The sequence below is a fragment of the Pyrus communis genome, chromosome 2 (assembly GCF_963583255.1).
Source record: "Pyrus communis chromosome 2, drPyrComm1.1, whole genome shotgun sequence".
Lineage (NCBI taxonomy): Eukaryota > Viridiplantae > Streptophyta > Magnoliopsida > Rosales > Rosaceae > Pyrus > Pyrus communis.
The window spans coordinates 30,817,228-30,840,031 of NC_084804.1; the positions used below are offsets into that span (position 1 = coordinate 30,817,228).

At 38.5% G+C, this 22,804-nt stretch overlaps 1 pseudogene; it reads right to left on the reverse strand.

Annotated features, from left to right (window-relative positions):
• Positions 1–7,275: 7,275 nt before the first annotated feature.
• LOC137725042 (anthocyanidin 3-O-glucosyltransferase 7-like) lies at positions 7,276–8,726 on the reverse strand (annotated as a pseudogene).
• Between the last annotated feature and the right edge of the window lie 14,078 nt (positions 8,727–22,804).

The window sequence follows — 22,804 nt, forward strand, 5'->3', positions numbered from 1 at the left end:
CTTGAGTAGACAGGACATTTCGCAAAAGAGTTTGAGCGAATGACAACTTTCCTAATACTGTCAACGAACTTGGCACATACATCAACATCTTTAAGCATGTTAACCTTCAGTAGCGTACAAACCTTAGAAACTTTTCAGTCTCAGACTCGGTGGATTTCTCACAACTGCCCGTGCAAGCAGATTTCCTTTTCTCAGCAGACGAGTCAATCGCAGCAAAAACACGAATAGGCCCAGGTGCCACCTGAGCTATAGAATCCACATTCCCGCTTTTCATAACGGTGAGCCTCTTAGAAGTCGAACCAGACTTAGCTTTCAAAGCGCGCTTCGACACATACCTAGACACCAAGGGCACTACCGAACCTTTTTGCTGGGCAATCCTCTCAGTAATGGATGTGGCAACCTTCAGAGTAGCATGTTTCATAAGCTCAGACTCGATGGACTTTTTCATCCCCTTTGGATAAGTCAAATCGATGACAAGCTTCTCAGCAGCTGACGAGCCCCTACGAGCAGCATACAGGCTTTACGGTAGTGATCGGACGAGCAAGTGCCTCATCCTTCATCCGATTTATCTCTTCCTTCGGAAGCAGCTCGCATTTCTCCTGACGAAGAGGACTGAGCAGCTAGCACCACTCACGGTACTCAACAGGAAAGCCCAAGGTGATGTGCACTTTCTTTATATGTGCCAAAGTTCTTGGAGTTGATCCAAATTCTAAATTTACACAAAGTAAAAAGGACAATTAGTAAACTGAAGTCATGGAGCAGCTCAACAAAAATTCAAGCAGGCCAAGAATGAAGCAGTTCACTTACCACTGATAAAGACAGTAGGAACACGCAACTCAAGAGAAGAGTCAGACTCCCACTTTCCACTAACCTCGATGGTGTCTCTCGCTCACTCATGATCACCTTTGCAAGAAGCATTAAGCAATCTACGGTGATACCTCAACTGCCTCACGCCTTCCTTGTGGTCGATTTCGAAGAAGTACCATAACTCATTTATGGTTAAGCCAGGATCAAAGAACCTGCTCAAGTTTGAGAACCCCACCATCGCACGAACTGCATTCAAATAGCACTGAGCAGGCACGCATTTCATGGAGCAGATCACCTCCTAGAAAAGAAGTTGAATGGGAAAAGTAAATCCCAACACGAAGTAATATGGATGGAATTTGATAGCCCTCTTCCTAGCAATGACACCCTCACCGCACGATTCATAGCCGCTATCATCCTTTACTCACTTGACGCGAACCCTGACGGAATCGTATGCTTGTTCATCTTAAGAAAATTATGAAATAGCTCATCGGAATTGATCTTGACATGTACGGCCTTGAAGTAGCCCACCTTACCGGAAGAACCACCTTGATGGTACAAAGGTGGATGATATTCGTCACTTTTGCGATCAGAGGAAGACATCACAAAATCTCTGCAAAAAGTACGAAGGAAAATATTTAGAAGGCAGCTCGCGAAAAAGAAAAATAATATATATATATATATATATATATATATATATATATATATATATTATGAAGGACCGTTAGCCCAATGCCCCAACGCCAGGCCTCACGGCCCAACCCTCTCATTAGCAGAATGGCCCAATACGGGTTCCACCTGCACTTCGTCTCATTTGCTTACCCACCACCCCAAGCAAACAGGCCTAGTCCTTTTGGCCCAGCCACTAAGACTCGAGACCCAGCCCATGCCTGTCTCTCCCACTCTCTCACCTCCTGCTTACATAGGCTCATGCCTAACAGCCTCAAAGGCCCGGCCCAAGCCGGCTTTCCCGTGCCCTAGCGCCCAGCCACTTCGGCCCAAGCTAAGCTGATCACCTGGCCCACGCTAGTCGATTCCCATAGCGCACCCCCATATGCAGTAGCACCGTGGCTCCCTTGTCGCAAGTCTCACACACCCTCAGCCCCGCTGAGCCAATTTTTCAAGTCCCAAGACTCCCAAAAAATTTAAGAAGAAGAAAATTCAAATTTCTCTTACCTTGGTGTGGCATGGAGAACAAGAACAACAACGAGAGATGACTCTTTGCAAGGTCAAAAGAAGAAGAAAGCTAGGGGAGGGGGAAGAAAAATTTCCTCTGGCTTCTCTCTTCCTTGTTGGAATGATGATTATTCTCCAAATTTATTTAATCCCTGCTTAAGGCAGAATTAAATAGGTATTGGGGGCAATTGGTTTCCTTTTCTTGAAGAAGTCTATCTCCAAATCAAGAAAGGAAACCAAGTTCAAAATTGAGAAACAACTCTACAAGCCCATGCAACTTAGGATTTCTACACCTATTGCCCTTTTCCTATGTGCAGCCCAACATGTGTGGGGGCATTTGTGGAACCAAAAATAATCCCAAAAATTCTGGAGGCAACATGTGGACTTTTGCTCAAGAAAGACAAGATTGATCTCAATAAATGGGCAGGCTCCTCAGATACTCCCATGCGTAGCTCACACACCTGAAGGTCCTAGCTACTGAATAGGACTGTCCACAGCTCACCTGCCCTTAACAAGGAAAAGTCAAAGCATTAAAGATAAGGATTAATTACCCAAATCCCATCTTTAATACATTCCCAATTGAAGAATGACTCCAATCAAGTAAGTAATCCCTATTTAAATAACATCTTAAGAATATTTTTCCATAAACATTGGCCAATAGGATGCCGTCATGTGTATGGTGAAACCCTAACACTATGGCTGGCCCTCTTCCCTATAAATACCCCATATTCTACCAAATTTGAGAAGCTTTTGCTACCCCTAAAAAGCCCTAAACACTTTACTCTCTTGAAGAAACTGACTTAGGCATCGGAGATCCATTGGCCTAACCCCCTACCTCGTGGGTGCGTGAGGCTTAGGTCTTGATTCAAAGGTGTTGATTGTTTTGCAGGTGCATTTTCGTCAAGACTGAAGATGGCGGAAATTTACGTCGACACCCATCTTCTTTCTTTCTCGCCCCTTGCGTCATTTTCTTTTTACTTCGCTTTCATTCCTCAGCCTAACAACCAATATACTTTGGACAATATCCTCACTATATAAACTTAAGCAAAGTAAATATAAATAGTTGAAGAAAATCATGGTTCTCTGGAACTGCCGGCACGGGCGAACCATGGAATACCAAAAGGACTTTCGTTGTTTGGATTCGACATGGTAAGGAGAGATACTTGTTAGCGAAAGTAACTTGTAGTCTGCTCTCGATTAAAACACTAATTACTTGAGCACAAACTCTATCACATGTCATGTACGGCTGAGATTGGACCTTTATAACATTTAAAGACCTCAAAAAGCATATAGGAGGCACCCATGTGGTGCCGGCGAAGGATTCCTCAACAGTCGAGTCAGTATATAGATAGAACTTCTCGATGCAGTAGGCTTAGAGCAGGGATTGTTCATACATTGCATGGTGAATGCGAACTTAGATACACTTCGAGGCTTGCAGCCCAAGTAACCCGCCTTATATAGGACTTTATCATACTCAAACCACACTCAAACCGTATCTGGACTCTCTAAACTTGGGGAGTCTGATCCATTCAGCACAGACCTTCCAATGTCTTCATTTGGGGCAGATTTGGATTTTTTTCATCTTAATCACTTTTAGATTGCCGAACCACTTATGTCACACGACATCTTAAAAATTGTGGTTATGAAATAGTTGTTTCACATTTTTATCACATAATGTCACAATTTGTACGTAATGACATGCCACGTTATGAGATTACAATGTGGTATGCCCATGATCTTGCAAAATGTCCAAAAAAAAGAAAGAAAGAAAGAAAACAATGTTTCCTTACTTTTTCTTAGATTGTTAACTTGCACGCTTTGTTTGCCAAATTATTGGAACCATAAATAGATGAAGGTGATATAAAGCACTCACTCATTCAAAAAGCACCTAGTCATGTTTCCTTGGTCTATATAATTAGCTACCCATGCTTTTATAACCTAGCTTTGATCGGGGGAATCCCATTGTCGATATGCGCTTTGCCTGTTGGATTAATCGAATATTACCAACAAAACTTTTGATCACAACGATTACCACTTTCCAATTTTCGTGCACGATCTCATTCAAATTATGTTAGTGGTAGCTGATGAATCCACCAATTCGTAATGTCATATTGATGACGGAACAATAGCAGCAATTCTTCTTTCTCTACTGTTAATTTGATCCTTTCGAAGGACGGATTCAATCAAATTCGAATTCATATTTTAGTTATTTTAAAATTATTTTCTTTGCTCAAAAAAAAAAAAAATATTCCAAATGAGTCCTTAATCAAAATCGAATGAATACTCTGGTAACAAAAATCTGTCTGCAAATTTGTACCTACAAAATGATTAAACTCCTTTGATCAAAGACCAAAGCCACGCACCCATGGAGGGAGGGGGGATGGGTTGGCCAATGGATCTTGATGCCTAAGTCAATTTTTCTATAAAAAAGATAAAAAAAAGAAGATACTTTAGGACTTAATTGCATAGCAAAAGCTTACCAGACTTTGGTGGAGATTGTGGTATTTACAGAAAGATATCGGGCCATATGTGTGAGGATTGCCATGCTATGTGTAATATCTTAGAATTATCTTGTAGAATCTTTGATTGAATTTGATTGTGATTCTTTGTTTGATTGGGTTGATTTTCAATAAGAAGAGCCTTAAAGATATTCCCAATCACGAAATTATAACCTTCATTATTTGCAGACTAAATGGTAAAATTAGGGCAAGAGAACTTGAATAGATAGAAGTTAAAGGATTAGAAAAGATGCTTAATTACCAAACGAAAAATGTAGATCGATCGAGTGCGTCAGTCTGTCTGCTGCACCATCTGCTTCTCTTCTAGCATGCATGCATTAGTTCATGTTTCATCTAATTTTCTTGGAAACCCAGTATGCGCTTTTGGTGAAAGATGAATTTTGATATACATAGCTAGACAGAGAAAAGAGAGAAGTTGTAGTTGAACGATTGTGGCTGAGGGGGCAGTGGTGGGGAAGTTGTAATAATTATCCATAATTTTGTTCCTTTTTGCCAATGGATAGATTTTATTAAATTCTAATCGATAAGTTTACATCATCTGTCAGAATATTGAAAAGAAATTTAGGTCCTATACAATCCCACCTATGGTCACCACCAACCTTGGAGGCATACGTTGCTACTTAATTTAACTTCGTATCGAAATTAAGTTATGAACATATGGGCAAATTTGTCTTTTCACACATTTTCGGTTGATAAAGGCTCTTCTCCTAATAAATTGTGTAGATGAGATTATTTGAGTTGATTATGAATGATCATAAAGAGAAAAAAACTAAACGTTTAGATCGTTTAACTTTATACTCTCTTCGTTTGGGGTTTAACTTTGTGTTTGCAACTTACAGAACGATAGCAAAATCTTGTGCTTTTCTATTTTCGTTTCTACAAAATTAAAAGATGGACTAGATTTTTACATCGTTTAAGGTTTACTTTTAGTTTTGAGTGATGTTGACGTTCAATTTTAATTCAATGATGGACTAAAATTTTCATCGATTAGGGTTTTTGCAAAACTCAATCTCTACATCGTTTAGACCTATTCTAATCTTTGGAATAAAATTTAAATTTTAAGTTTTAAACTTAGCCCAGCTTGCTCTAGTTCAATGACCTAAAAATGAATTGACTGAAAGTGCAAAAGCGAGTATAAACAGAAATACAAAATATATTAGGAGTCTTATTATATATATATATTTTTACGAACAATAACATTAATAAGTTAAATTATTAATTGTTAGGAGAATGGAGGATCAAGCACTAAAGTGTACAAACAAAACTATTTTTCATCAGTGCGATAAAGCGCGACCTACAGTGGCGGAGAAAAGAAGGGACCAGGATGGGGCTAGGCCTACTTGTTCTTTACTTCAGCCTTTTAAATTCCACCTCCCAAGTCCCAACAAATCCGTTTCATATCCTAATATTTACGGTAATATTTGTATTTTACTCTCTCATCTCTCTTTCAATTTTTTTTTTTTAAATTATGATTTTGTTTGGCTTTTTATATTAGTACCCTATAAAATGTTGAATGCACCCTACATTAAATTTAGTATTAAATGATTTATTTACCCTACTATGAAATGACAATTTTGACCTTATTAGGTTAAAAAAAAAAAAATTCTATATACACCTCAAATCACTTTTAACGTATTATTTACTTTCTTCAAGTATCAAAACCCCTCAAACCCTTCATTGTTAAATAAAACCTTAACCAGTGAAACTACAAACATGTTGATTGAGAAAATTTATTTTTGACGAATGAAACACGAAATCGATGTTTCGGAAGCTTCACATGAGGTAAGACTTCATATTTTTTTATTGTTTTAGTGATTTTGACGACATCGATAATTATTTAATCTTGCTTTTGATGCGTTATTCAAGCGTCTAAGTTCGTATTCATCTTTTAGGGATCACATGGATTACATGAAGAATTAAACACTTAAAATTACCACCAATATTAAAAACTGTCACATCCCGTCCCGGGCTCGACTCCGCCGTAGCACGATATTGTTCACTTTGGGCCCCAATCACATCCTCAAGGTTTTGTTTCTGAGAACTATACAGGCTTTATAGTGAGGGGTTATTATGTTTAAAAAGAGAAATGTATTTTCAAAAACTTTGATTTTACCCACTCACATTTTCTATTTTGCGCCCTTTCAAATTTTAACTGCTGAAAACAAAGATTGTTGACAAGTCTCATTTGTGTAGATAGCATCACCTTAACATTTGTGAGAGGCCGACAAATTTTCTTCCACTTGCCCGTCGTGGCAATTAATGGTATTTACGTGTGCGTGTGCACGTGTACCGCACACTTGCAAAATTTGTCATAGTGCATACATTACATTTAGGGTTTACATTTAAAAGCCCATTCGAATCAGCTTTAAGAATTACATGATAACAATTACTCATCTTTAGCAATTTAAGGTGCTCAACCCTTTGACTCAGATATTTTGTAAAGTGATACCAACTTGTAATCACTTCTATTTTTATGGTATTCATTACTTCAAATGATACTAGAAATATTTTAATCATTTTTCTATTAATCCAATTATTTTAGAAAAGCCTCAAAATTAAGAGATTGACTACAATATTTGCATATATTTGATACAAGTTATCTCATGGTCAAAAATATCATATGATTATACATGTTTAATTCAATTACTATCTGACAGTTAAAATGATGTTTGTATTAAATACATGTATATTGCCAAATCCCAAAGTAAACCACCTTCAACTCCCAAAAAGATTAAACTCTTCACTGGTCCCAAAAATAGGGTTTATACAGTGGAGTTTAAATATCTCTAAGACATGTATTCTGCGCTAATGCAAAAATTACATCCACCAAAGTTGTAAAATCTTGTACAGCACTCCCCAAAGACCCAGCAGCTTCTGCTACAATCTCTTTGAGGGCTCTTGCCTTCTCTCTCATCTTCTTCCCTTGTTCACTTCTCACTTCCCGAAATCAGCTCCAAGCTCTCGAGCACTCCACTCTTTGTGAGTATTCCGCCCTCAATTTTCACTCCAATCCCCCACACATCCTCCACCATCCGCCCGTTCATTCTTTGGTCTCCAAATAATGTCCTGCAGATCATTGGCACCCCATTTGCAACACTTTCATACACAGAATTTGTCCCGCTGTGCGTAACAAACACACTGATGGCAGTATGAGCCAACACTTGAGCTTGGGGTGCCCACGGCACTATTTTTCCACTCTTGTTTGTGATCCTTTCGACAAACCCGCTTGGTGATAGGTCCTTGAAATTGTCTTTTAGGGACCAAAGAAATGATACGCCGCTTGCTTCCAATGCCTCTGCCAAAGCTATCATCTCATTCGGAGTTGGAGCGCCGATAGTTCCAAAACAAATATATGCCACAGATGAAGCTGGTTGCTCATCTAACCATGAAAGGCAACCTGTGGAATCCGAACTTGATGGTACAACCATTCGGACTGCTGGTAACAAGGCGGTGAGAAAACCTACATTGAGTAACTTGGGAACCTTCGACTTGAGATCGTTATTCAGGAGCGTGGGATTTATCTCTTGATAGGAATTCAAGACAAGAGCTGTCATTTGGTGCAGCATTTTGCCCCATTTGACTTAGCATCTGTGACAAAAGTGAATCACATGCAACTACTTCTTCAGGTAAGTCTGCAATGTGCATTGCGGACTGCCCTGGAACAATTTCCAGGGTCTTATGTTTGTGCAAATCACCATTATCAATCTGATTATCACTATCGAGGCCAACATAATTTTGAAAGAGCTCGCGCCGGATAAGATCAGTGTAAATGTGAGCTGAGAGGGTGCATGGCATGCGTATCCAAAGAGGAATCCATGGAACACCCCAATTTTGAGCCATCTCTCCAGCAAAGACCAAGAATCCATCTGTAATCAAACAACTAACCTTCTTGCCTGTCTCTGTCACTGCCTTCTCTATTCCGATTTTGTAATTTTCAGGTGTGGCCTTGATGAATAGCTCCACTGCATCCATTGAATGGCCCTTCAAGACATGAGTTTTCGGCACACGATCTGAGACATTGTAGTGTTTAATGTCACTGGGAATGTTGGATTTTGATTTTTCTGAAAACAGCAGGTTATTTGATTTTTCTGAGCTGAGGAAGGAAAAACACATGTTTGGTGATGTACTGTTAGCTAGCCTGCACACCAAGTTAAGCAGGGGCTCAATGTGGCCGCCAAATGGAAACGAAAGAACATGTCCTTGCTTCGAGCTTTCGATCACAGGCATAATTGATGATTCGATGGGTTGGATTGAAATCCTAATAACAGATTGGACGGATTTTGTAGAATTCCTTTTGAAATGTTCAACAAATTATATATCAGAATGTTTTGGAGATTTGTTTCAAACTGGTTTTGTTTAATGGTATTACGGCTTCAAAAAATTAAGAGAAACAACAACGTTACAAATGCTGTATTAAAACTCCTGCCATGAATTCACTGCTAGAGGGAATATATAGTATCAGTTTGCTATTTGTCTATATCAGTTTGAAGAAATTCTTGGTCGAAATTAACACACCTTCTATGTTTCAATGACATATCACATGTTCAAATATTTAATTCATGGTATAAGTACAATATAATTAAATACTGATTGTCTGTAACGATAATATGATGAAAACATAATAAACACTGAATATTTCTGCAATCAAATGTTAAAAAACGAATCAGTCATGCTAATTAAATAAAAATGTTACCAATTGTCTCTTGGTAAAAGGTTTTGACTCACATAAATATAAAGATGATATTTATTTGTGATTAATTCGATACATGATAATAATAACATTCATTAGCTTATATAGGAGAGAATCAGAGTCGTGAAGGAACACGGCAGCCTAACTAGAAAAACACATAAAAAAAAGTTAAAACGCTGAAAGAAAGAAACTGGCAAATTGGAAACGTTTACTACTACTTTAATCAGACGTTCCTAACTCAGCCTGATAAATAACATAATTAATTATCCTAACAGCCTCATAGGAGGACAGTTACAGAATATTACTTTCTGTTTCCAACCAAATTGGTCAGGAAAATCCTACCACTAATTAATTTAGACTTTTAAAAGCAACATTAAGTTTATACTAAAAGAATAAAAATTAGGTTCAGTTGCGGTCCCTAGTTACTAATTGTTAATTATTTTTTTTGTCGAAATTAATTGTTAATTGTTATAGACTCAAACCTCATGCATTTTACATGTTTAATCGAAGTTCCTCTCTTGCCATATAAATAACATAATAATAAAAAAGATGCAATCATACCAATAAAGGCTCAACCGTTTTTTTGCTTTCATTTACACTACCAATTCAATTATTCAAAATTGGCATTCTAGATATATAATGTGACGACTGGTACCTAATTGTCACTGTAGTTTCTTTTCCGTTGGTGTAATTTGACGATTTTACCCCTTTTTGGGACAAAAGTGGAACCTGATGTAGACGTGGTTTTCGGCTTTCAGTTTCTTTTATCTAGTTATGTACTTAATTAGTACTCGTCGTTACGAACACGTAAGCGCGAGATAGACCCGAATTGGATCTGTAACGAAAAAGTTACGCTCCATTAAAGTACGTTGACCATGGGTATTTTTGTACACGTGCGTGCAAATTTACAGTGTCGAAAACACTGTCAAAGAGGCATATTTTATACATTTTAAATTGTACAAAATCCTTTCCTTTCCCTAATTGGTGGATCCGGTCTTCTCTTCACCTCGCACATCCACCAATCACTTTCCATGAAACCCTCCGCACCACCAATCAAAAGTCATCACCATCACCCTCACTCAACCAATCATATTTTTCCCAAAAATTTGTCCCCCAATCAAAGCACTCAAACTCTCTCTCTCTCTCTCCTCCCGAAGGCCCTCTCTCTCACTCTCTCACTCTGCAACTCTCTCAAACAGGCCAAAACCTCACAAATGTGACCTAAAAACCACACGATCGCGCTCCTCTTGAACCCATGAGCATAACCATACCATCATATCATGTTTTGACCGAGTTTTGGACATCGAACTCAGAAGGTCCGACTTGGCTTAGTTTTTTCCCAACGAGTTATGAGCGAGTTACAAGTTTTTAGGAAGTCTAAAGGCCTCCACTCAACTCCCCGATGTCTTTAGTGAAGGTTTGAAGAAGAAACAACTTCGAAACACAAGGTTTCGAGAAGTTAGAGTTTAACTCGAACCTTTCGAGCCATTTTCAGGCCACCTCCGTCCACTTTTTGGACTTCCAAAAGGTAAAATCATGTTCTACTCTTCATAAGCTTCATTTCCATTTAAAATTTGTGAAAAATGGTTGAGAAATGAAGAAGATATGAAGGTTTGAATTTTTAACCAGTTTCCAGCAAAACCAGACAGCGGTTAGCGACTACGGACGATGGAAGGCGGCGACCGGCGAGGACCATCGGAGAAGATGACGGAATATGCTGTCAACTTTGATAGAATATCCTAACAGCGTCAGGTAACGCCGTTACCATTTAATAGAATATTCCGTCACTTTAACGGAATATTCTTAACTGTCGTTAGGGCCTCTGTCAGTCTCTGCTAGCGTGTGGTGGCGCGTAGGGCCATGCCTTAGGTGGCATGTGGCGGCGCGTCCGGCCTTTGATTGGCTTTCTATCAATTTGTGTAGGTCTATGACGTCGAGTAGATCGATTTCGTATATTTAAACCCTATATTTGAGTAAACTATGAGGGTTTTACTTAAGTTTTCATTATGTGTTATTAAACTAATTGAATTAGTAATTTCATATATAGGTGAAATGTATCCTGAGGAAGTATGGGGTCAAGCAAAGCTCAGAGGCTTCGTTCTTACTGCGTATCAATGAGTGGGCTTTTTGTTTTCGTATATATATATAAACTTTATAGTTTCCACAAATGCATTTAAATGGATTTATGCATGTTATGCCACAATTTATTTAGTTTTAAAAAAGTTGTTTTGTGATGGAGATTTATATATTGATATGGCATATTCATATGCATTTTTACCTGCTTATGAATATTGTATTGTTATGAAATGCTACGGGACGCGCAGGTAAGTTTAGGTAAGTTTGTTGTCTTGATAGGAATAATTGCATCATTATGGCATGCTTATACTCATATAGTTTGCTCATCATTGTTGCACCCCGGTGTTAGTGCTCCTGCCCCAGGCCAGGGCCAACCTTCACGTGATTGTTCACCTCCTGCACCACACGCTCGCCTTGGATCCAAGTTAGGTGCTAGCCTGTTGTACAGGTCGCATTAGGTGACTCCACTCGTAGGTGACCCGCGCAGAACGCTATCCTTCACGTGATCGTAGCACTAGAGCATATATTATTACACCTAACCTGTCATACAAGTCACATTAGGTGACTCCAACTCGTGTGTTAGCATAGATAGATGAGCCAAATGTGTAATCGTACAGGTCACATTAGGTGACTCTGACTTGCGTGCTAGTATAGATTATTTAGCACATGATTATATTCTTATTGTCGTTGAGATATTTTGTTGTGGCATATTTTCTGGATTTATTGTTGGAATGCATTTGATTTCATACTTATACGTAATATGATTTTCAGGAAACTATACTTGTTTTATAGCAAGGGGTTAGTATGTTTAGAAAAAAAAAATTGGTTTTTATAAATCTTTATTTTTATGCCCACTCACCCTTCTGTTTTTCGCCCTTCTAGGTTTTAGTAGCTGAACTTTCGTATCGATGAGGATTCATGGTAAATCTTAGTATATGTGGATATCTCCAAGGGTATAATTCTCAATCCACTCTACTGTACTTTATTTATGCTCTGACGTCACGTGTGAAATGGGTTCATTCCCGCTCACCAGCGCACTTTTGTATTTAGGCACTTTTAGGTTTAAATTTATTCACATTTTCCACATCACTACACTTTATGGCTTTGTCACCTTCCAAGTGTCGGCCAGCACAGCTCGATTCGGAGTCCTAATGGACATTCCTGGTCAGGATGTGTCATATAAAAAAATTGGGATTTTATTTTATTTTTATAAAATATGAGTACATTTATATAGTAAAATTTGGCTACAGTTGCCATACAAAAAATTGGTACATTTATAAAAAATGTGGGTACATTTTACATACAGAAAAGTGATACATTTTATACAAAAAAGGGGCAAGTTTTATATAACAAAAAATGGGTACATTTTATATATATAAAAAACAATGGTACATTTTAGATTAAAATAAATAAATAGATTTTACATTAAAAAATGGGTGCATTTTACCTAAAAGATGGTACCAACAACAAAAAAAAGGATACATTTTTCATATAAGAAAATGGTACATTTGTAAAGAGAAATGGGTACATTATAAATAAATTATGGGTACAAATAAAAGGTTAAAAAAAATTATGAGTACAAATAAAAGTTTAAAAAATAAGGGACAAAAAGAAATTAATATATGGGTACAAATTAAACTTTAAAAGAAAATTGGTACAAATTTAAAAAGGGTTGCAAATTAAAAATGGGTTCAAACCTCATTGGTGACTAATCTAACATTTAATCTAACAAAATCTATCGTCTGACAAAAAAAAAAAAAAAAAAAAACACTAAATGAATATATTTAGAAATAAAATTCAATTATCTTGACATGTAAGAAAATTTTATTTTTGAAATAATTAATGACGTTTATTAAAACCCAATGACCTTGAGAACCTAATTTCTCCAAAAATTAGTGTAGAATATGACTTATGTTATAAACTTTCCTAGTTTAAGTGTGATTGTGTAAATCTTAGATAAGATTTGATTCTAGTTATTCTTTCCTATATGTACTTGTATTCCTTAGGGATGAAGGATTTCTTTTCCCTTTTATTTCTACAAATAAAGGCACTACGTAGGAGGGAATAACACACACATTCTTCTACACAATTCTACAAACACATCTCTCTTCTCTCTTTGCCGCCTCCCCTGTTCCCTTTGTCAAATAAAATAGGCTACAACATGTTATCAGCACACTCCTACTGATGTGCTTAGGAATCTGACGTGGAACTTTTCTGTATCAAACCAATTCATTCATATCATCACGCAATCAGGTTCTTCCAAAACAACGATTTTTATCTCGATATTTTTGCAACCCTAATAGCATGAACATTCACCATAATGCATGACCCAACTTTACGTTTTTCGAATTTTAGATTCTACATAGATTATGTTTGCATTATATTCATAATTGTTGAATTATGTGAATTTGATATTGCCATGAATTGCATCAAATATATGTCCATGCATTAAAATATTTGAATTGAATATGCCTGCAAATTGAATTAAATTCCATAATCTAGAATTAAGAAAAAAAAATTAAATTAAGGCTTTGTTAGAAAACCATTCCTGTCTCATCAAGAGCCGTCGGCTTCCATAAGCCGCGCCGCCTCCAACATCAGGCCAACAACCTGCGTCGACTTGGCGAGCCTATCCCAGCCACGAAACTCAAGGTTGCAAGCCTAGAATCGAAACGGTGCATTTGAGGCATCATCGTCCCCACCCCGACCCTCGGCCTGAAGCCCGGGTTTTCCTCGTCGATTTTTCCGATGAAACATAACTGGCAGTCGTGTGATTTGGATAAAACTCATCGTTTTCATCAACGATCTTCAAAATTCCAGAAGAATTTTGTGAGTTTTTAATCAGATTCAACTGAATCCCTTCGATTCTCACCCCAACCCCCTCCCCCCGACATCGAGTTTTCACCTCTGTCGTCCAATTTTGGTTCTCCAATGAATGAACGGCTTGCACCGATTATGGAACACTGCCTGAAGCAGTGCCATTGACCAGCTCCAGTGAATCCCTACACCTAGCGCCACTAGGGTGGCCTAAAGATCCAACCCAAGCCCCAACGCGCCTCAAATTCCCTTTGGTCCATTTGCACAACACCCTTGTTTTTGGGCCTGCTTGTGCCAAGAGTCTTAACCCATATCACCAGCCCATTAGGCTTTGGTGATGACACGGACCGAGAACCAGTTGAGCCCTTCTAGGCTCCTACCATTTCTCCCAAGCTCTCGTGTCTGCGTCACAGTTGATCCGTGCCCTTCACAGGACCTTATTTTGGTTTGCGCATGCAACCCACTTATTTTGTGATGCTGAGCCAACCTGCATGCTCGACCCGAGAACAAATTTGCCCAATATTTAGGCCTGAGACGTAGGCACCTATTTGATTGGCCCACCTGTGGACTTTGGCCTACTATTTTGGGCCCTGAGTTTAATTGCCTAATTATTTTTAGGCCCAATGGGTTTTATATTTTTTAACCCACCCTTTAAATTTGGCCCGAAGTCCAAATAATTAATTCAATTATAATTCTAGACCTGAAGTTCTATTTGCATATTTTCTTGTTGTATATTTCTGTATATATATTTGCGTTTGTCTACAGGAACTTATGAACCTGAAGTTTATAATTATTTCGAAACCTGAAGTTTCTATAAATAAGCCTTGTTTGAAAACCTAAAGTTTTCCTTAAAAACATCACCCATGAAAGCCTGAAGCTTTTTCATGTGAATTTTAACCAATACATGTCTATTAGAACTTGAATGTTCTACTCCCATGTGAATGGATTGATTTTCTTTCTCCATTACAGTAATCATATCTTGTCCTTTATTTTGTGATAGGAACATGTCGAATTTGAACAAACTCGACTTCACCACTTTAGAGGTCTCTGGAAAGAACTACATCAAGTGGGTCTAAGATGTGAAGCTCCACCTTATTGCAAAGAATTTGCATCGCACCATCGAAGATGGGATGGACAACCCAATTGGTGAAGCTGAGAAAGCCACTGCCATGATCTTCATCCGAAGATATATTCATGTCGCACTGCAAATCGAGTACCTTGCTAAGGAGGATCCACGAGCACTATGGATCGTTTTGGTTGATTGCTTTGATCACCAAAAGGACATCTTATTGCCTGAAGCAAGACATGTCTAGCAGCATTTGCACTTCCAAGACTTTAAGTCTGTGAATGAATATAATTATGAAGTTTGTCGAATCTAATCACTTCTCAAGTTTTGTAACGAGACTTTAACCGAAGAGGATCTCCTAGAGAAGACCTATTCGACCTTCTCTGCTACTAATATTATCCTGCAACAATAATTCACTAAGTTTTCAGATTTGATCTCTGTTTTACTTCTCGCTGAAAAGCAGAATCAGTTGTTGATGAAAAATCATCAAGCTCAACCTAATGGGGCGACTGATGTGCCTGAACACACTATAGTGCGAACCAACGCCCAAAACGCCAAAAGAGGCGTGGTAGGTATGGCCAGAATCCACCCCGTGGAGGTCAACAGAGCTAAGGCCCATGTAAGGGAGGAAACAAAGCCCAGAAGCGCCCTAACCTATCTCCCAAGACCCCAAACTTCAAGAATAAAGGCAAAGCACCCGAAACCATGGATGCAAACATGTGCTATCGATGTGGTTCAAATGACCATTGCTCTTGTGTTTGCCGTGCTCCTTAAAAGGTTGTAGTTAAATATCATTCTTGTCGTAAGAAGTTTAAATCAAACTTTGTGCAAGTGGACTAACCGGAGAGTACCAAGATGGAGGTTTCTGACTTTCAAGAGGATACCACCCCTATGGGAGATTAGAATCTTAAACATAAACTAGTTTTTAGTTGAAATAACACATAAGGGCCGAATTCCACAGTAGTGGCTGAACCCCCTTTTGTTTTTTTGGTTAATTTTGAACAATTTTCCTTTATGTTTGGATTATTTGTTGGTGATTTGTTTTTTCGATATTAAGTTTTTAAATAATTTCTGTCCTTGACTACTTAAAATTATTTTGAATGGATATTTGTTTTTTAGAATTGTTATGCACGTGACCAATTCAAATAAATTTTTCATTCTAGGTATGACTAGTAGGGAAGTTAGTTGTCTAGCAGATAGTGTAACCACGCACACCGTTTTGCATGAGCGTATCTATTTCACTAACTTCATACCTAAGAATCAACCTCTAACAAACCTCTCAGGCCTATCCAACCTGATCAAAGGTTACAATAAGGCACTTATAATGTTGACCAATGGTACAATTTTGACCATTAGAGATAACAATTACCAAGCTGAAACCAACGTAGAAAACGGAGTTGAATTTTTGTGCATAACTTCCTATGAATATGGCCAGAAGCGTATTCTATAGAAGATGAAGTGTATCCTGAGTGGTATGTCTACTATGACTATACTTCCCATAGAGAGCCACTATAAGGCCTGCCCTACCTTTAGGACCGCGCACGAGATTACACTTTGGCATGATCGTTTAGGACATCCTGGACGAACAGCGATGCGCCGTATCCTCAAATCATCATACGGGCATCCACTAACCCAAAGTTTAGGTTCGATTCAAGGAATCACATGTCAAACATGTTCAATGGGAAAGCTTATTACTAAGCCTTCTTATAACAAGATTTGTTCGAATCCTCCCATTTTTCTACAAAGGATTCAGGGGGACATTTGTGGATCGATTCACCGTCCCTGTGGACCATTTAGATATTTTATGGTTTTGGTTGACGCCTCCACATGTTGGTCACACGTGTGCTTGTTATCCACAAGGAACGCTGCATTCTTCAAACTGTTGGTTCAGGTTATCAAGCTCAAGGCTCACCATCCTGATCATACGATCAAATCTATTCGATTGGATAATGTTGGAGAATTCACATCTAAAACTTTTGATGACTATTGCATGTCGGTTAAGATTGAAGTTAAACATCCAGTACCCCGTGTTCACACCCAGATTGGCCTGGCAAAGGCATTCATTAAGCACTTACAAATGATTGCTCGATCATTGATCATACGTACCAAGCTCCCGATCGCTGCTTAAGGCCATGCAATATTGCACGCAACCACGTTGGTCCACTTGAGGCATGTTGTAAACCAACCATATAGCGCCCTTCAGTTGGTTACTGGATATGAACCCGACATATCACATATATGCATTTTTGGTTGTGCAGTCTATGTGCCGATTTTGCCGCCCTTACGTACAAAAATAAGGCCTCAGCAAATTATAGGAATCTATGTCAAATATGATTTTCCTTTGATCATTTGTTACTTAAAACGTTTGATAGGTAATCTATTTACTGCTCATTTTGCGGAATGTCATTTCTATGAGACAGTCTTCTCGTTGTAAGGGGGAGATAAGAACTTCAACGTTCTTGAAGAACGACGCGAATTATCGTGGACGACTCCCACTTTGTCTTATTTAGATCCTCGCACCGTTCAATCTAAAACTGAAGTGCAACGCATATTAGATCTTTAGAGCATAGCTCATAGCATACCAGATGCTTTCACCGATCTAGCATGAATGACAAGATCACATATTCCAGCTATGAATGTGCCTGTAAAGATGAATGTAGCAAATGTCTGACAGACTTCCCTTTTGGAAGCCCAGGACGCTAACTTTGGTGATCCACGTACATTTGCAGCTAGCCAATCATCAACCCCTACACAAAAATGTGGCATACCTCTTGGTTCAAAGGATTCACACCCCTAGAAGAGGAAACCCATAACACTGGCACTTGAAGAGCCTATCGTGAATCTGACTATCGCTTACTCACTTTATCCAACTTATGGGGAAATTCTAGATTACGGAAACGTCCTTGAAGAAAAGAATCCACATCTCTAGAATCATGTGATTTCAGTCTATTATGCTAGCTTAGATGATGTGTGGTGCAAAAATAAGATGATCGTTGATGATGCATTAGCATATGCAGTAGCTACTAAGATCATGTTGAGCGATGACATTGAACCTCGTTTCGTTGGTGAATGTCAATGTAGAATCGATTGGTCAAACTAGAAAAAAGTAATCCAAGTCAGACTCAATTCGCTTGTGAAACGTAAGGTGTTTGGACCCATAGCTCATACTCCTCTACATATGAAGTCCATTGACTACAAGTGGGTTTTTGTTCGGAAGCATAATGAGAACAACGAAATTGTGCGTTACCAAGCTCATCTTGTTACGCAAGGTTTCTCACAATGCCTCGGGATTGACTATGATGAAACTTATTCACCCATTATAGATGTGATTACTTTTCGCTGCCTTATCAGTTTGCTAGTTTCTGAAAAACTGAGTATGCAGCTGATGGACGTAGTAACTGTGTATCTCTATAGGGATCTTGATATGAAAATTTATATAACAGTTCCTAAAGGACTTACATTGATAGGATCAAATATTTCCAAACCCCAGAACATGCTCTCAATTCGGCTGAAGCGTTCACTTTACGGTTTGAAGCAATCTGGAAGAATATGGTATAACCATCTGAGCGAGGATTTGACTAGTCAAGGATATGTGAACAACGAACTATGCCCTTATGTGTTCATTAAGAAGTCACATTCCAGTTTTGCAATAGTTGCGGTTTATGTTGACAACATGAACCTTATTGGAACTCCTAAAGAGCTCGCAAGAACTGCTACATACACGAAGTTGGAATTTGAGATTAAAGATCTAGGAAAGACTTGATATTGTCTCGGTCTCAAGATAAGGCATCGTTCGGATGAAATCTTAGTACATCAAACAAAATACACCTAGAAGGTGTTGCACCGCTTTAACGAGGATAAAGCGAAGCCTTCGAGTACTCCTATGGTTGTTCGATCGCTAAATGCAAGACAAGATCCCTTCCGTCCGAAGGAGGATGATAAAGAGATTTTGGAGCCTGAATTTCCTTATGTAAATGTGATAGGCACTTTATTGTACTTAGCTAAATGCACTAGACCCGACAACTCCTTCGATGTTAACCTTTTGGCAAGATGCATTAATACACCAACACGTAGACACTGGACTGGTGTTAATGACATCTTCCACTACCTTAAGGCTACTATGGATTTAGGCTTGTTCTATCCTTACGGATCCTCGAGTGATGCCGCATCCCTCGCTCCTTAAGTTGATTCTCGCCTTGTTGGTTATGTCGATGCATGATACTTATCTGATCCACACAAGGCGCGTTCTCAAATGGGTTATGTATTTACCGTTTGAGGCACCGCAATCTCTTGGAGGTTAACTAAACCGACCTTAGTTACCACTTCGTCTAACCATGCTGAAATTCTCACCTTACATGAAGTAACTCGAGAATGTTTTTGGTTGAGAGCAGTTATGGGCCATATTCGAAGCTTCTACGATCTTTACCCCGTCGTTGATGTCCCGACGATGATCTATGAAGATAACACAACATGTATTGAACAACTCAAGAAAGGTTACATCAAAGGAGACAACACCAAGCACATTGCACAGAAGTTCTTCTTCTCACATCAACAACAAGAGCATTGAAAGATTGAAGTCATGCAAATCCATTCACAAGACAATCTGGCTAACCTCTTCACCAAATCACTACCGAAGGTGACATTTCAGAAGCTTGTTCAAGGAATTGGTATGCTTAAACTTTCTGAGTTGTAACATTGCTAGTTCTCTTTGGAATTGTCAGGGGGAGTATCCTGAAGTATACTTGCTTGATCTTAATGTACTCTTTTTCCCTATGATTACAAGCATTTTTCCCACTGGGTTTTTGCTACCCAACTGGGTTTGAACGAGGCACCCACCTTAGGTTGATCATATCCTTGATGACGTCCCATAGAAGTTTCATTTGACTTTGCATTTCTCACGCATTTTTCCTTAGACTATGGATTTTGTCCCTACTCGGGTGTTTGCCATAGCCTTAGGGTTTTTTAGTGAGACTTACTTCTTTATGAAAGTTCCTACCTTATTGAGAATAGCGTTGTTGCCAGGATCAATGCCGGCGAGTCGACTTCCTCAACTTCTACATAATGCCGAATCTACCTTAAGTATTTACACACTAGATTAGAGTTGCCAAAATCAGTGCCGACGAGTCAACTTCCTACCTTTTTTAGTGTGATAGTGTAAATCCTAGATTAGATTTGATTCTAGTTATTTTCTCTTTTCTCTCTTTGCCATCGGCCCTCTTCCCTTTGTCAGATAAAATAAGCCACAATAACTTATAATAAAAAAAAAGGTAAAAGTACATTTCAAAGAGAAGAACTAAGATGGGAAATACACCACATGCGTTGGCAGCAAACAAAATCCCAGAGGTGGTACTAGGATCGTCGATCAGCTCGAGGAGCATGCCCATGCTTGGCTTCGGCACAGTAGTGGACAAGTTAGAGCATCATGTTCTGAAAACAACGGTTCTTGAGGCGATCAAGCTCGGTTACAGGCACTTTGATACGATCGGCTTCTATGTACAGGTCCTAGCAGACTCTAAAAGAAGCCATCCAAGAAGCACTTAGACTTGGTCTGGTTGCTTCTCGAGGCCAAGCCTTCATCACTTCAAAGTTATGATTTACTGATGCTCACCCTCACCTTGTTATGCCTGCCTTGCACAAATGACTTCAGTGAGTACTACTACTCTCACAATCTCATCACCATTTTTATAATTTAGGTTCGTTTGTTATGATTTCAAGCATGGGAATTTTTTTGAGTTTCTACAATGAAAAATTACAATGCAAAAGCAGTGTAACATAAACAAATGGGGCATACTTATCTCACTTGCAAGAGACATCGATATAAAGAGCAAGCATGACATTGAATCCAGGTCAAGCATTCTCCTTTGACTATTCCCAACATCACATTCATACGAATTTGCATGAAAAGCTAAAAGGACATGGATAGAATAACACGTGAACCAACACAAAGAAAATTCCAAATTTAGCCACTAAAACCACACCTACTCGAGCCAATTGTCTGAACATCAGCAAAAAGCAAGATATTCATACATCAAGCAAAGTAAAAAATTATTCTCGAAGATGAGTTTATGCAATTTTGTTATTTTAAAAACAAATCAAAACTAAAAATCATAGGTACATTATAGTCATAGGAACATTGATATACCTCATATGACAGCTATGTATGCATGTGGATGTGCCTAAATACATTATTATCCGCGGTTGAAAATGTAAATACTCTAAATTCTGTATAGAAGTCTTGGAGTGCCTCTCTTTCTCTATGATTTATCCTTCTGTGAATTAGGTTGAGATGAACCCATTATGGCAACAAAAGAAGCTTAGAGATTTTTGCAAAGCCATTGTGACTCAACACCAAGCAATGAAAGGGTTACCAATGTAATCCCTTGTAGAACAAAATTTGGAGTCCACCAGAAAGTTGAGAGAAATCTCAAAGGGTGGTTGTTTAATTGATAATTTGATAATCAATACAAGGCTTAAGAACAAAGTATAAAGATTTACTCAAGAAAACTAAAAAACAAGCAATAAAACCCTTGGAAAACTAAGACAAATAATAAAGCTGTTGAAATCCCAAAAGACAAATAATAAAGAGCTCCATTTATTAGTAGGTTGTTACTATTGTCAAATTCATGCAAAAGATGGCTCAAGCCACTTTTGTGGGAGAATTGCTTTAACAGATTTATGCGAAAGATGGCTCAAACCCTTTTTGTGGGAAAAGAACACCTTTTCTATGACCGCGCCTTTTGTCTTCTGACGGTCCATCTCCTTTTCAATCCATTTTGCCATTTGTTCTACATAGTCCCTTCTACTTCAGAGAACTTGACCTTGAGATTTGGTCATGATATAGAACTTTATCATCCTTGAACTTATATAAATCAGTAACATTGAAAGTATATGAAATTCCCATAGCATTTGTCAAATCAATAACGAACCATTGTCATTAATTCGCTTAAGAACTTTGAATGGACCATACTTTCATGGTTTTAACTTGCTGTAAGTTCTAGCAGGGAAACTTTCTCTTCTCAAGAACACCATGACAGAATCTCCTTCTTTAAACACTTTAACTCGCTGGTGTTTTTCCGTTGGTTCCTTATGTTTGGCATTGGTTTGTTCAAACCGCTGCCTGACATCTTCACGAACTGCCACCACATCTTCAGCCATATTTTCTGCAGCAATGCTAACTCTATGTCCCCTAGGTAGTTTCACCAAGTCCACCACATGGTGAGGGACGACAGTGTAAACAATGGAAAATGGTGACTTCCCTGTAGCACGATGCATGGCACTGTTATAAGCAAACTTCATCTAAGCTAGCGAAAGGGCATAGTCCCATTGTTTTGACTTTTTTCCACAAATCTAGAGCTCAAAACCGTGTTGTTGAAGCTTTGAGTAGACGAGCATCTTTGGTGATCACTATTTCCTAGAAAGTTGTAGGATTCGAGTGCTTAAAGGAGTTGCATGCAACCTATGACGATTTTCAGGAAATCTGAAGGAAGTAAATTAACCTGTGGCAAATTACTTTGTTAATGAAGGTTTTCTGTTCAAAGGCAACCAGTTATGTGTTCCCGTCTTTCCTTGCAGGAAAAGCTTATTGAGATTTGCATGGGGGAGGACTAAGCGGCCATCTTGGTCGTGAAAAGACGATAACAAGTTTGGAGAAAAGGT